Source organism: Motacilla alba, chromosome 2 (genome assembly GCF_015832195.1).
Source record: "Motacilla alba alba isolate MOTALB_02 chromosome 2, Motacilla_alba_V1.0_pri, whole genome shotgun sequence".
In the NCBI taxonomy this organism is placed as follows: Eukaryota; Metazoa; Chordata; class Aves; order Passeriformes; family Motacillidae; genus Motacilla; species Motacilla alba.
This window is the reverse complement of record NC_052017.1, coordinates 144,737,606-144,753,338: the sequence shown is the minus strand read 5'-3', so window position 1 is coordinate 144,753,338 and position 15,733 is coordinate 144,737,606. Positions and strand designations below refer to the sequence as shown.

General features: G+C 42.6%; 1 long non-coding RNA gene across 3 annotated transcripts in view; it reads left to right on the top strand.

The window, feature by feature from the left end:
• The window catches only part of LOC119698162, a 43,093-nt gene extending 27,979 nt beyond the window's left edge, over window positions 1–15,114 (top strand). For all 3 annotated transcript variants that reach the window (XR_005256076.1, XR_005256075.1, XR_005256077.1), the window contains one exon: window positions 14,349–15,114. This is a non-coding gene — a long non-coding RNA (uncharacterized LOC119698162). The remainder of the gene's footprint in view (window positions 1–14,348) is intronic.
• The last annotated feature ends 619 nt before the right edge of the window (window positions 15,115–15,733 follow it).

Below are 15,733 nucleotides of genomic sequence, written 5' to 3'. Positions count from 1 at the left end.
TGGCTCAGCCGAGGCACTGCATCACACAGTGAGCAGGTTACTGACAGTCCAAGTAACTTTTCAGACTAATGACTCTCTCATCAGTCCAGGAAAACAGGTCCTATTGCTCCAGAAGGTCATACTGGCCTTTATTTTCCTCCTGGTGATGCAAGCACTGATTATAGTGCAGTATCCAAGACAGGCAATTCATGTCAAAATGTGGAGAAAGTGGCTTTGCTTATTGATGTGTTGTCATCGCAACGTTCAGCCGTTCTGTTCATAGCTATTCACGTGAGTTACAGCAAACAGAGCCTGTGCCTGGCATTAGCCTGCTCCCCAGGCAGCTATTACTCAAAATGCACAATGGCCTGCAGGACACTAAGAGATTTGCCATTGCTCTATTGACCAGACACAGCCTTGTGCTGCACTGTGTGATGAAGTAGTGTCAAAATGGCATTCCAGACTGGAAAGGTGAGAAAGCCACAGCCTGGACAGGTGCACTCTTTGCTGAGTCAAGAACTGCCTGGGTGGCTGGGCCCAGAGAGGGGTGGTGCTGCATCCAGCTGATCATTGGTCCCCCAGGGATCACTACTGGGCCCAGTTCTGTTCAATATCTTCATTGATGATCTGGGTGAGGTGAGCGAGTGTTCTCCCGGTAAATTTGCGGACAACAGCAAGCTGGGTGGGAATGTCACTCTGTCAGAGGCTAGGAGGGCTCTGCAGAGGGATCTGGAGAGATTGGATCGATGGAATGAGACCAGTTGTGTGAGGTTCAATAAGGCCAAGTGCTGGGTCCTGTCCTCATGTCCCAAGAAGCCCCTGCAGTGCTCCAGGCTGGGGGGAAAGTGGCAGGAAAGCTTCCAGCAGGAAAAGCCCTGGGGATGCTGGCTGATAGCAGCCAAACGTGAGCTGGTGTGTGCCCAGGTGGGGCAAGAGGGACAAGAAGACCAGTGGCATCACGGCCAGCTCTGGTGTGGCCAGCAGTGACCAAGGCAGTGATTGTCCTTCTGTGCTGGGCACTGGTGAGCCAGACCTTGAGTGCTCTGTCCAGTTTTGGGCCACTCAGCTCAGGAAGGACATTGTTGGGCTGGAGCAGGTTCAGGGAAGGGAAATGAAGCTGGTGGAGGGTCTGGAGCTCAAGACTTACGAGGGGCAGTGGAGGGAAATGGGGCTGTTTAGCCTGGAGAAAAGGATGCTCTGGGAAGAATGTATCACTCTCTACAACTCCCTGGCAGGAGAGGGTGGCCAGATGAGATCAGCCTCTTTTTTTTTTTTTTACCAAGTAACAAGTGATGGGGCAGAAGAAAATGGCATCAAATTGTGCCATGAGTGGTTTAGATTGGATATTATGAAACTTTTCTTCACCATAGGTTGTCAAGCAATTGAATAGACTACTCATGGAAGACCTGGAGTCACCATCCCTGGAGATATTTAGAAGACATATAGATGTGGCACTTGGGGATGTGGTTTAGTGCTGGACTTGGCAGTGCTGGGTTAGCAGTTGGACTCGATGACCTTAAGGATCTTTTCCAACCTAAATGATCCTATGATTCCATGTACATGCTTGTCCTTCCCTTGTATATTCTTACTTTATGGGCACTGTAGCACCTAACAAAGGAAGTGCCATGAAGCTCCCCATTTTTCATTTAGGCTTCACTGGGCAACAAGATGAAGCCACCCTAATGCTGCAGCTCAACGAGCTGTGCAGCAGTGTGAGCCACAAGGTAGCATGCATGGGAGGACTGGAAATTGCTGTTTGTTGTGCCTGATCCTCTGTCAGCAATGACTTCAGTCTCATACTGCTTCTGTGTATGAAAGTACTTTTTCCCAGCTCAGCCATGGGAAAGGCAGGAAATGTTCTGCATGTAATTTACCCTTGCTTTAAAGAAAATAATTACAATTTTTACTGTGTGTCTTTGATTCTCTGAGTAGAAAAATCTTTTTCTTCACTTACATTTTACTATTCAATACATTGTCTCTCAGAGGACACAACCAGACTCATTGTCATGGTTTGACCCTGGCCCAATGCCAGTGCCCCCATGAAAACCCATCTTCCCTGGTGTCTGCTGTGAGATGTGATCAGAGACAGAGCAAAGCAGGCCTCCACTTGCAAACAAAAGGAAAAAAAACTTTATTACCACACAATTATAAAATTAACACACAGAGCAGAATGGAAAAACCTGTCAAACATTCCTCCTCCCCCCACTCAATTCTCACAGAATGACACAAAACCTCAGTTCTTTATCCAGTCCATCACTCTTCCGATAATCAACACAGTCCATCTCCACCCTTCCGACAATCACTTCTCATTTCATCAAGGAGAGAAGAGCCCCCCCTTGTGCCACAGGCCAATCCCCGTCACTCAACAACTGCACGTCGTGACTTCTTCCTTCCATGTTCAGTGCTCTCACCACTGCACATGGACCAGAGCTGCTTTTAGGGTTTCCCTTTCAAGAATGCCTAGTTCCAGAAGAGAATGACAGTCTCTCACTGTTTCGGGACACCAGTCCCCCCCAATATTTCACCCCCTGGGGCCGAGGGGTCTCACCATCACTCCTTGGCGCCACCTCCCCCTAAAATGCAGTCTCTGTATTACAGGAAAGATTCTGCTCATGGCTATACAAGAAAGAGTCCAGCCAAAAAGCCACTCTATCATCTCCTCCACCTAGGATTTCCTCAGCTTCTCTCCGTCGTTCTTCACTTGCACCGCTCTCTCATCCTTTATATTTCCTCTCATCCGTCTCTCTCTCCTTCGACTCCCGGAGGATCAGCATTTGCCAGGTTTCCACCTTCCGCAGAAGGGTTAAAATCACAGTCTCTGCTCAGCTTGAACTCCCACACTGCTACACTCTTCATTGGGCACGCTTCCCATTGCCCCCCCCCCCCCCACTTCTCTTCCTCGGCCCGGCCGGTGCTATCAAGTTCAAGATAGCACTGGCACCTCTCTCTCACTCTCTCTCTCCCGAGGAGGGGGGGCTGCCCACTGCTTCTCTGAGTTCCTCCACCCCTCTGTCTCTGTGGGGAACTCACTCTTATCCAAGCCATCGCCTCCCGTCTTCGGCCCATGGCTCCGGCCTACCTCCCTCGGCCGCGTGGCCTTTTCCCCTCCCCCACCCAGCCCGAAGCTGGGCAGGGGAGGTCTGAACTCTTCCATCCACCGGAACCAAGAGAGCGTTCCTGTTGGGAGCTCTCGCTTTTAACCCCTGTGTTCTCAGAGGCGGATCCATATGCTCAATGGTCAAACCAGGTGCCAATATCCACATCTGGGCACCTATTGGTTTGACCACTACCACCTCCCAAAAACTCATTTCCTCTCAAACCACGACACTCATCGATGGAGCTTTCTGGCCCTGCAGAAGCATTGGGATCTCCACGTGCCTTCTCAGCTCCATGCTCGCACTAAGAGTGATGGAGGTGGGGAGCCCTGAGCTGAGTTGCCCCACAAGTTTGGTCATTGCTAAAGGCCATTCCTCAGAAACCACCTTTCCCAGTCATTCCTCCAGTCCTTGGCTTGGTGTTTGTGCTTGCACACACCTACCCTCTGTTACTGTCGGGAACAGAAGCTGTGGTCCCTTGCCACTGTAAGGATTACACTTCTTTATTTTAGATATCATCCTTTCATGGCTTGTCTAGAATAATAACAGTATTCCAAATCTCTCATCTCTCAACAGACAGAAGGAGAAGTCATTGCAGCTCCACAACTTGAATTTGGGGGGCTGCTGCACCTTCTCCCAGCTCCTGCAGGGATGGGGGAGCTGACTGCCCCAGGAGCCGCTGTCTCACCAACACACACAACACTTTGTGCAGCACCAAGCATCATCTGCAGGCACTTATCCAAAGTCTTTGATTGCCTGGATCTTGCTTCTGACCTGAGCAAACCCCAAATTCAGTAGGACCCAAGGTCTCCAGCCTGTCAAAGAGCAACGGGCAGTCGCCTCTAATGGAAACAAGGTGCTGCCCATCAGCAACCACACTTCCAGCTCTACCCTGGACCCAGGTTTTAATTAATGATGCATTTAACTTGCATAAACAATAAAAGTTCCCCCAAAGGTTCTTATGATATTAGGTATGTACATTCATGGAGCTGTGATTCAGCCCTCATCTTCCAGAGGATCTTCCTCTAAAGAAAAACTCCAGTGTCATCTACAGTTTTGGAGGTCTAGAGGAAGCTCTTCTAAGGCTACACAAAGTATTTAGCACAGCCCCACTCACTCAAATGCCACTTGTGTAACTGACAGACCTCTGAAAGCAGCTTTTAATTTACAGCAACAGGACATTTTTTCAAAGTTTCTAAGAATTTTTTTCATTTTACAGTGAAAGGATATTTATTGCCAGTCTTATGTGTAAGCTGACTACAGCTCCATATTACTTGGGGTATAAAGCAGATGAGCAAAAGGCCTTTAAACTAGTGTTGTTGCACTTCTGATCTTGATTGATGTTGACACCAATTAGCAGAAAAGGAATCTTCCAGATAAAGGAAAAGAAGATTGTATTAAGCCCTAAATGCCAAGAGTCAGAATTCAATGCAAAATTCATTAGTGCTTATGGCAGGAGTTCTACCAGCTATTGCCAAGGGGTTGAAGGGAAATAAAAATTACAAAAATAGGATTTTCAGGACTTTTAAATCCTAGCTTGAACAGTAAACTTGTTTGGGTGATTTCAGCTTGCTGTTCTATACCTGATACATAAAAGCTATTCTGCTACACTCCGTAGCTTTAATCAGAGGAAACTTCTATTGAAGTCAGTTGTATTTCTCTAAATAAAGAGAAAAATATAGGTCATATTTTTTCATTCAGTCCTAAATCCATTTTTGTAAATACAACATTCATCGGGTAGAGGAAGAGGTCTTCAAATGATATAAATATAATTTTAAAATCTATAAATCTGTAAATACACATGTGTGTGTATGTGTATATATATATGTATATATATATGGGATCAACAGCTGATTGAAAATTTCTATTTCATGTACACATAGTGACAAAATAAAATAATGATACTTGCCTTTGCAGACTTTTACCCTTAAACAGTTGCTCAGAAAAATAAAGGAGCTTTGCAAGTTTTCTGATGTTGTATCACCAATAAATCCTAGTTTAACAAAGCTCTGAAACAAGATTTGAAAACCTTATAAAAACAAAAGGTAAATATGCTTTTCAGAACTAGAAATTATATAGTTTGTACAGTTTGAAGTCTGGAGAACTTTGAGTGGCTGCTCTGTAAGAGAAGTGACACAGCTGCCTGTTATTCTAATTCGCAGCTCTTACAGGAACTCAGTTTAGGAGCAGGAACCTATACTTGGGCAAGTAGAGGCAGCTCCTTCCTAAGGCCTCTATTCACAGCACTCAGGAATTTTCTTGAATATTTATATCTCTCCATGTTCACTAGATCATGTTTTCCATTTTAACACCAACCTCTTCAGCTTGGTAAGGAAAATCATAGGTCCCAGCTCCCAAATACTAGGCACTGCCTGCACAGAGACACACCATAGGTTTCCATTCCTCTCTGCTTGCAGGGTATCTGCTCTTCCAGTTCAAAGGACTGCACACACACACACACAAATTTCTTGCAATTCAATTTAGCCAACGATAACTCAATTTCAACATGTCCTGAGACATGTTCTTCCACTGGCAGAGGATACTGATGACCATCAGTTTACATCTGCTCGTCAGAAGCCCCAGGGCAAATGTTGACTCTGAATTTTCCTTCCAGCCTCATTTGCTGCATCAAATGTCATCAGTGCTTTTGACAGCAGCATCCTAGACTCGTAGCTGGAAAGTTATTGCCATTTCTTGCTTGCTGTGCACACTACAGATTTGGGTTGTACATCTCTCATCTTCCAGGGTTAAGCCATGCAGTTTTCTGTTTCATTGTACTGGGGTAGTGCTGTTCACCTGAAAAGGTTTAAACCAACCCAGATTTATTTTAAAAATCAAAGCATCCCTTTCCTGTCTTTACATCATTTGCTCCTGCTCTGCAGCCAACTCTTCCCCCTTCTTCAGCACACACCTGTTGTCCCCTGCTGCTTGGGGCAGGAGTTCATCTTCCTGTAGATTTGAGCAACTTGCAACATAGTGAGAGCTTTGCTCTCTGACTGAGGCTAAGCACTGATTTTATTATTAAAAATCCCTGTCAGGTTGATTATTAAAAAAAAAAAAAACAAAAAAAAACCAAAAAAAACCAAAAGAAAAAACCCAAAGCTAAATTAAAAAACCAAACAGACAAACCAACCAACGAACCAAAAATATCCAAATAAACAAAAAAACCCCAAAACAACAACAACAACAAAAAAAAACCCCACAAAACAAAACAAAAAACCCCCAACCAACCAAAAAAACCAACAAGCAAAAAAAAAAAAACCCCACAGACAATGCTGGGCTTTGTTATTAAACCACATGTTCTAAATATTGGTGAGTCTGTAAAACTTATCAGAAAAAGGAGGATGATTCTAAAAATGGTGATGTGGGATTTTATGGAATATGTTTTGCAGACCCCTACTCTTATCTAATACTATATTGCCTCAGTTTCTTCTCAATCCTTATAAACCACATTATGCTCTCACAGTATTTACATGTTCTGTGAAGGAAGGTGGATTTCTGCTCATTGATGGCTGCTAAGCTGCTCTGTTCCTTGGATCTTGGTTGTACTTGCAGCATACCAATTTTATAATAGCAAATCTTCCTCAACTGGAAAGAAAGAGTTCCTGTGCAGGGAGTAAAACCCATCTAGCAAAATCTCAGAGCTAGAGCCAAATGCCACCAGCTCCTATCAGTCCCTCAACAGCAAGTGGTGCATTGCAGAAAGCTGTCCCCTCTTCTGAAGGATCTTAGCAGCAAAAAGTGAGGAGATTGCCCAAGACTTGGACTGTGACTGCTGTCTGTGTCTGTACACAACAATCAAAAAAGCAACTGTGAAAAGCATTATGAATTGCTTCAGCTACTATATCTCTAGAAGGATCTCTCCTTCTGTGTTCACAGACCTGTGGAGGAATGTTTGAGAAACTAGCAGATTAAATGTATTTTTGTCCTCTTTCTGTTGCTTCTTGATGAGGAAAACATTGGAAAAAATGTGACATGGAAGTAGAGCTTGTGAAACTCTCTCACAACTGTGCTGGAGAACTCCTTGGAGGACCAGAGTAGGCCATTTACAAATCTGAAATAATGTAGCTTTGACTCAGTCACTCAATAGATATACTCTAAGTTGGTTAATTAAAGAAGAAAGAATTCTTGGTTGAAAACCTGCTTGCAGGTAATCAGATCTGTTTCAGTCTTATGCGCCGATTCTCTTAGTTCTTCCTCCATTGCAAACAGAGACGATAGAATTTCTTGGGATTTCATATTTGCAGTATATCAACAAGAATAATTTTAATCAGAGATGCAGCAGCGAGGCAAAATTTAGAACTCTGCCCCTTTTCTCACTCTGGAGTTGCCTGTAACAGCCATGTAGAGAATAGAAAATGGAATATTCTTCATAGATATTAATCTATAACAGGACCTCAGCAGAAATGCTTTTTCACTGCTATCCCTGTCAGATTCTATGAATCCACAAATCCTGCTAAATACCTAATATCACAGCTAAAGATGTGCCTAGATGTGCAAGCTGTCACTTACCCATAAAGGCTTCTTACCAGGACAGCACTGACAATAATATCTGCAGGAGCTGAAGGCCCCTCAGCTGCCAAACAAGAAACCATCACCCAGCTGTGAGATTAATGTAACTGCCAGGTGTTATGTCCACAAGCACAATGTAAGGGGATAAACATCCAGGTCACTAAGAATGAACCTGACCAGAGAAAAAGACACATGAGGAACATAGTAAGGTTATAGTTAATCCTGATCCTGAAGTCGTTGTCAATAGGGGACATCAGGAATCTACCTAGAGGTGTCAGCAGCATTTCTGTTACTTTTGTCTCTCTGTCACCACACTGAATGGTCAGTTTTGATGGTGGTCAAATGTGAGGCACTGGCACTAAACTTAACAGCTACTGATTCCACTGGTGCTTCCACACAAGCCATGATGTGTGGAAGTGATAGAAATAGGGTCGTATGCATATTTTGGATCAAGTCTGTGATCCGAAATGTCTTCAGCCAGGACTGACAATATAAGTACAACAATCTATATCAGGCCTCTGTCCTCAGCAGCACTGCTAGACGGAGAGGAGATAATACAACAGATCCCATTAATTTGTGCAATGTCTTCCAAAATCCATAGAAACTTTTAGTAACTGTGTTATCCTGTGGCAGGGAGCTCCACAGCTTAGCTGGAAACTGTGCAAATTGTAGGATGTAAAAAATACAAACAGGATTTTCTTGACCTGTAAAGCAACTTATTAAGTGAGGATATTTTTTCCTGAACTGACAGAAGATGGAAGTCATGCTCCGGAGAACATGTAGGCATAACCCACAACAGCAGAAAAACACCAGCAATTAGTCAGAATCCCTCTACTGACTGACAAGAAGTAGACATATACTATCACTGTAGACCAATCTTCTGAGCACTCAAAGTGTGTAAATTAGACCTAACGTGTAAATTTCACAGTAAGTGACAAGAATTTCAGAACATTGATTACTTTGAGACAGTCATTTGAGGAATGAATCCTTTCAAGAAATATAAAACTGCTGGTCTTGATGGCATCTGACAACTGAGTAGATGAAATACCTTGGTTGAATGACAAATATCCGAATACTCCAACCATTTACTGTGTATTGCTGTCAGTGTGCTTGTGCTTGTATCTCATGGCACTCCAAAAATCAGAGAAGGATGCTTCAGAGCCAAAGAACAGTGGGTTGTGTCCATACGGCATCATCTTCACAAATGGCATCAGCATCTGATCCTAATTAAATTAGTTATCACCATTTGCTAAATGGTTCCTAATACCAGAGCAAGCTGGACTGTTCCCAAAAAATCCCTGCTGTCTAAGTGCTTAACATCACTGAGCAGTTCCAAGAGAGCCTTGGGAGGGCATGGACAGATACTCTATGCTCGTAGATCCATCAGCAGCTGCTCATGACACTGGAAAAATCTGAAGTATGGTTTTATTTGTAATTATTAAATTACACAAATTGATCATCTCTTCATAAGGATCGCACACTGAAAAGTTTACATAAAACATGTGAGAACCAGATCCAATGGTTCAGACTGCAATATGAGCTATCAGAAAAGGGTACTTGTACCAACATTTTTGGCATCTGTCAAAATAAGTAACCAAGCTATGATTGTATCAAATCTAATTTCTTGCTGGTGACTAAGGCATCTCAATCCAAAACTAGGAATGCAGTTTTAAGGACTTCCTGCAAAATCATAGCCATGGTGACCTGAGCATCCTTCCTGGATATCTGATTGGTGCATTCAAAGCTGACTGTATATGAATTCAGGGGAAACAGATGTGAGTCTCCTCCACCTTTAGACTCAATAAGCAGTTTTTCACATCCAAGGTTGAGGGTGACTCACCCTTGACTAGCACATGATCTGTCTGGGTATGATACTGAATTCACACTTTACTGGAGGCCAGAGAGATCAAAATACAAAGTGAGTGCTTGTAAGAGCTCAGTTCCCAAATGAAGGTGAGGGGGAGATGAGGAGGCTGATGGCAACCCCACAATGATGAGGATTGCTGAACCCACGCAGTGACACTCAGACCTGTACGTGTGCTCTGTGTCTGAATGACCAGGGTTTGCAAGGTTAGATAGGCTGCAGGGGATCAAAATTACATTGTCTTAACTAGACATTTTGGATAAGCCAAAATCAGACTGTCTTTCTGGGAGTCACCCTATCTGATATCATGAAAGTATGAGCTATTACCAGAGAATGCACCCTGAATGTTTATGGTGGTGCTGAAATCTTTTCTAGTTGCAACAGAAATACAGGAGCTGTGGTAGCTACATGATTGACAGTGCACAAGATAATTAGTAGGGTATTTAAAATTAGCATAGATTAAAAGAAATTAAGAGAAAATAAGTAAAAAATTACTTTTCCTAGTAACCTGAGAATGAATTCGACTACTTGGAGACCTTCTCACACACAAGTTAGCTGAAAGAACGAGAACATGCAAAATGTGATTATTGTGAATAAACAGAAATGTGTGACCATAGAGCTGGTTGAACAATACAGCACATTGTGGTTCGTGGCATCATGGAAGAGTTGTAAATTATCAAGGATTTAGCCCAGGCAACCCACTGGTGCATGTCTTATATTGACTTTATGAAACCTCATCAGAAAACAAGCAAAGGATATGTACCAGGAAAAAGGAAGCACAGAAATAGCTGTGCAGGCATGGAAGAATAAACAACTCTTTGATTCCTTTTCTGCAAATCACAACAAGGCAAAGGACTGAGAAGCCTTTTTCAAAGCCTACCATTCCTTGACAGGAAAGAAGAAATAATGCCCTAATTGCCAAAAATGGCAAGGAGAAGAGAGGAGAGAGGGCAGAATGTCACGGTTACAATTTGTTTCCGATTCGTTCTCTCTCTCCAAGGTTCCTTCTGCCCTTTAAGAAATCTGTACTTAAAACATAATGGCCTAGACCATTTCCAAACCAGGAGCTTGGTATAATTCATTTTAATGCCACTCCAGCTGGCTGGCCAATACAATAAATCATCACACTGCAAGAGAACCCTTTGGTCCAGACCATGTATCAGACTGAACTTCTAGATCTATGGCATATTTATCATGAGTCTGTTGCCACACAAGGTTATCATGCTGGTAAGCAGTATTTCTCCATCTCTCAAATTTGGTTCTTTCAGCCAAAATTGAGCTATTCAACATTAAAAACAAAATAAATTATAATTTTTTAAAAGCCTTGCTGGCTTTGTCAGAGTCACATGGCCAGAGTTCAATATCCACCATGACCCTCAGGGAAAGTATCATCAGACAGTATGGTTTCACAAAATATTTAAAACTATCTTTTTTTAGAATGAGCCACTGTTTAATCTCTGAGAGATACACTCTAATTAGTTTCAGCAACACCAGATATCCTTCACTGCTTTTTCTGCTTAGAATAAGCTCTATGAGTAAACAGAGGATTTCTTTTTTCTTAAGGTTATTCCCCTCAGCACACAAAAAAGAAGAAAATTCTGCATGGTTTTAGGCCATTTTTTCCCAGATCCTGTGACAAAACCCTTGGAACACACCCCATTTGGGGTCACTGACAGTTTCTCTACCAGGAAACCAAGCCAAAAAGTCCAAGATGTCACAGGAGACATGTCGAAGACAAGGGATCAGAAAAAGTGTCACAACTAATTAATTTGTTTTGGAAGAAACTTGGTACTTGATGTTTCCACTTCATTCATGGGAAGTAAGTGCTCTGAACTTCTGACAAATGAAGTCATTTATTCAAACACTTTACTGTGAACTCTGCTGCTGGGAATTGGTGCTGGGATATTTAAGAGATACTAGTGTGACAGAAACAAAAATCCACTTTTGCTCAAAGGTCATTGTCAATAGTGAGGTTTTTTTTCTGGTCTTGTTTTCTCTTTGGCATACTTGCATTTTTGTCTATAAGTGACAAGTTTGGCTAGAGCAGCATTGATTAAACCAAACTCACAGACTCACTCAATATTTCAATGATTGAGGATAGCTGGAGGAAAAGAAATACTTATTTTCACTTTGCCTTGCATTTCCAGCTAGGAGTAAAGCCAGTGGTGATATAAATCTGTGTGCAAAGGCTTCTCTAGGCTGTTTCCATCCAGAAAACCTCAAGAATTCCCCAAGAAAGCCTGTTCCCATGATCATCCCACCTTGTTCCAGTGAGCTTCTGAGGTCTGAAGAGCTGAGTCATGGTACCTTCTGGCTAACTGGATTGCTACAAACTCTCTGCTGCCTGTTTTCCTCCTCTGCTTAACATTCACAGAGCTTCAGCTAAAACTTCTGATCCATTACCATTCAGATTGTGCATCTACTTACTGACAGTCCTTAACTCTTTTCATCATATTGCTAATTCTGTCTTTAAGGCCTTGTGTTGTTTCTTCCTGCCCATATTTATGCTCCTGTCTCTATCATTTACCCCTTTTTCTGCCCTCACACTCTTTCCTTGAGCTCATTCTTTCTTCTGGTCCATCAGAGCTGTATCACCCTCCTGCTTTTCCTCAACTCCCTCACTTTCTATCCCCTTGACAGACTTCTCCCTCCATGTCCTGCAAGAATCAAAATTACACTCTTGGAGAGCTCCTGAGAGTCAGTTGTTACTCCAGCATAAGACCCTCCTGAATCTCTAAAAGAGAAGAAAACAAAGCACAGGAGCAGGAGAGAAAACAAAGAAAAGAGGAGATGAGAAATGGAAGTGGAATTGGGAGAATTGGAATTGGGTGGAGCAACCCATGTTTTGTTGATGCTACTAGGAAGTGACAGCAACAGTAGTAACAATGCTTTTACTTCTTTTTAAGAAGAGAAGTGATGTCTGGAACAGGTCAAAGGAAAGGACTGTGGCCATCAGCATCCATAAGTATCTGTTGAGTGGGCTGTAATTCCTTTAGTGCTTTTACTGGGCAACCAGAAAACAGCATCAAGAGGGTGTGTACTGCAAGTGTTATCCCACAAATGCCCCATGGCACCTGAGGTGGCATGAGATGGCATGACTTGAGGGCAGCAAATAAGAGTCAGAGGTGAGATTTGGCAGCCTGTTCACCTGTGGGTAGCAGAGGGAAGGGCTCTCATGCTGAACCAGTCTCCCAGATCAGCCTTGAGCCCAGACAGGGAGAAAGATGGACTGATTTTACCCAAGCCTTTTTCCTGGGTTATAAGCATGAAGAATATAAGGCTGGTAAGAACAAAAACATTCTGTCTAGGGAAAGGTGACTGAGAAACTGTTGTCTCAGGGCACTCAGCTACTATATTCTTCATCCTGACAAATTTCATGTTTAGGTCAGGGCAAATAGATTTGGCCAAAACCAAGCAAAGCCAAGTTTCATGGGGTTCAGTGCTATGTGCCAGATGAAGAGCCTAAACAGGCTAGTCCTACATTATATTGTTAGATAATATCAAGGGTGGCAGATCTCAAATGGCAGTTCTTTAAATGAGAAGTGGTTGCTGAGAATTTCTGGCTCTTGGCTATACCACCCCTAGGAAACCATGAGCCTAAAGCTCTTTGAAATTATTTGGCTACTGCAGATCACCCTGCAGGATGCAGCACTGAGTAAAAATTCAGGTCAGATGGTCACAGCAGGCAACTGGAATCCAAGAGTCCTTGCATAGGCACATTATTCTCAAACACTGATATAAAGAAATTGATGTTTTTGTGCTTCACTCAACACGAGCTTAATTAGCATTATTTGAAATAATAGATGGCACGTTCCCTCAGTAGTGCCTTAAAGCTGTGAAAGTGTAAAGTATCATAGAACAGTAGAACAAGATACACAGATTGTTTCTACTGACAGATACAAAATTCAAGGCTCCTGTTGCTTCACATTTTCAAGGTAATGGTTTAAAAAAAAAAAAACCAAAAAACAAAAAACAACCTATTAGTCAAGTAAACTTATTAAACAATTTGAGATGTTGTACTACTTGATTTGGGTGCAAATTTAATCAGGGTGTAGGGGTGAATTGACACAGAACACATTTCCTAACTTCTGCTTTAGGGCCATTTTAGATACCACAGTAACACAACATTGTTATTTTATAAGCTACCTGAAAATCAGCATCACTCTATTTTGCTGGTTTTGACAACCACCAGGGAAACTCAACTTGGCTGCCCCCAATACCTTCTTCCCTTAGAGTGCCAGGCAGGATGGTCCCCTTCCCACTTCCACCCCCTGGTCTTTCCTCCTGAAATCACATCCCCCATCATGGATGTGTATGGTATAGAATATTCAACAGCAAAACTCTATTCCCTGGCATTGTAACCAAAACAGTGTATTCTTCATTTCCATAGTGGACAGAGGAAATCTTAGTCATGAATGCCTACTAACTATTTCTGTATTTAAGGTGCATTTAAAAAGTAAACAGAGACTATAAAGAGATTAAATGTCTCTCACCTGTACTGATTCCAGTGGTAGGAGGACAAGGGTGTGGTGCAGACCTGCTGGTACAGTCCATTTTCTGCTCAGGATTTTTGCACAAGCAGACAAGTGCAAAGCATGGGGACCTGTTTGGCTCCCTCCCATCTCACTCCTGGCATGGCTGATGCCCCTAAATTGCGTATCATTGTTTTGGTTCCATAAATGCAGCCCAACAAGCTTTCATCGGGCCTTCCAAGTGGAAGCTTGAGCTTTTCCAGTGAGTCACTCCAGAATGTGAGCAAAACCAGTCCTACTCATTTCAGGTAGGCAGCCAGTAATTAAATCCTGAGTCCTGTCATTGAAGGTCTTTCTGTTGTGTTGCACACTGCTTAGAAATTTTTTTATAGTAACTGTTGTGTTCCACTTGTTTCTTTTCAACAGTTAAAGCTTCTTCCTTCTGTGTAACCCCAGAGTGTTTGCTCAAGGCCTGCTTCTGTGCCCAGCAGAATCTGTGCTGTATTTACAAAGTAGAAGCCAATACGAAGAGTGCTGACTGTAATGAACAGTGTTTGGAACGAAATGTCTAATGAGTATAGATGCTATCAAAGCTGTTCTCTGGCTCAGAAGTGGATGTTAATGCCAATTACTCATGTTTCTTGATTAAACTCTCACCGAACATTAAGTACTGCAGAAAAAAGGTCCTCCATCACAAAATATGCACATTGCAGTTGAGTCAGAAGCTGGTACCAAGAATCCAAGGACACGGTGTACTCTGTTTTTGGTCCTTCAAAGAATACATGGGAGTGCATTGGGCATGATTTATAAAAGATGTCTGGGCTGAGTGTGCCACTGGATCCCAGCCAAATTAGTGCACACCAGACTAAGATGGACCTTCAGGACAATGGAAATGCTTCCATGAGTAAATAACTGGAAGAAGACATTTCACATGGACAAGAAGGATGTTCCATTAAAGATGTGACAGATCTCAAGATCTAAAACCAGGAATTTAATAAACCAGGAGGAGTCAGACAGCAAACTCTCATAGTTAGAGTTTGGGCTACTGCTCAGTTTGACTGGATCCATGTACACCACTCTCCTGGATAAACCATTCTGGGGTAAATTTGCAGTAATTTTATTCTATGAATATTTTGCTATGATACAAAAGGGTCAGAAACCTTGCTATATTTATATGTATGCTTGAACTCTGAAATAAAGGGAAATGCACCAAACAGGAAGAAAGGTGAACATCAGGTTTCTCTTAAAAAGTAAAAAGTTTTGTTGATCAAGCTACAGGAATGCGTTTGTTTCTGAATCATCAAATCAGAGTTTAAAAGCAGAAGGGATGCATAAGTTATCTATTCCCAGCCATCTTCTCTGTCTCAGGCCATTGCATTTATACAGCTCCTGCTGCCTTTGGTCAGATGTTTCCTAGAGCCATGACACAATGACACTCTAAACCCCTGGACTCAAGCCACACAGTGGATGTAATATTAGGTACAGATAATAACAAGAAAGTCTAAAGAAATAAAACTGAAGATGGCTGGTGAAAGAGCAATTTTCCATCCCTAGATTCAGACTAGGATAAAATCTTCCATTCAGGGTGGATCCTGAGGTCTCATGAGCACCCAGAACCTGCTATACCTGCCTCTCCACCAGCACCTGTCAGAGCACTGTTCACCAGCAGAGTTCACAGATAAGTAGATACTTTATATGAAATCTGAGAGGAGTGGAAGGGATGGGATGTGTCTTGTCCAGGGATAGGCAGGAAGCCATTAGCAGAGATGGAAAAGGCCACAGATGTCCCAATTCCAAAGACTGTGCTTTAA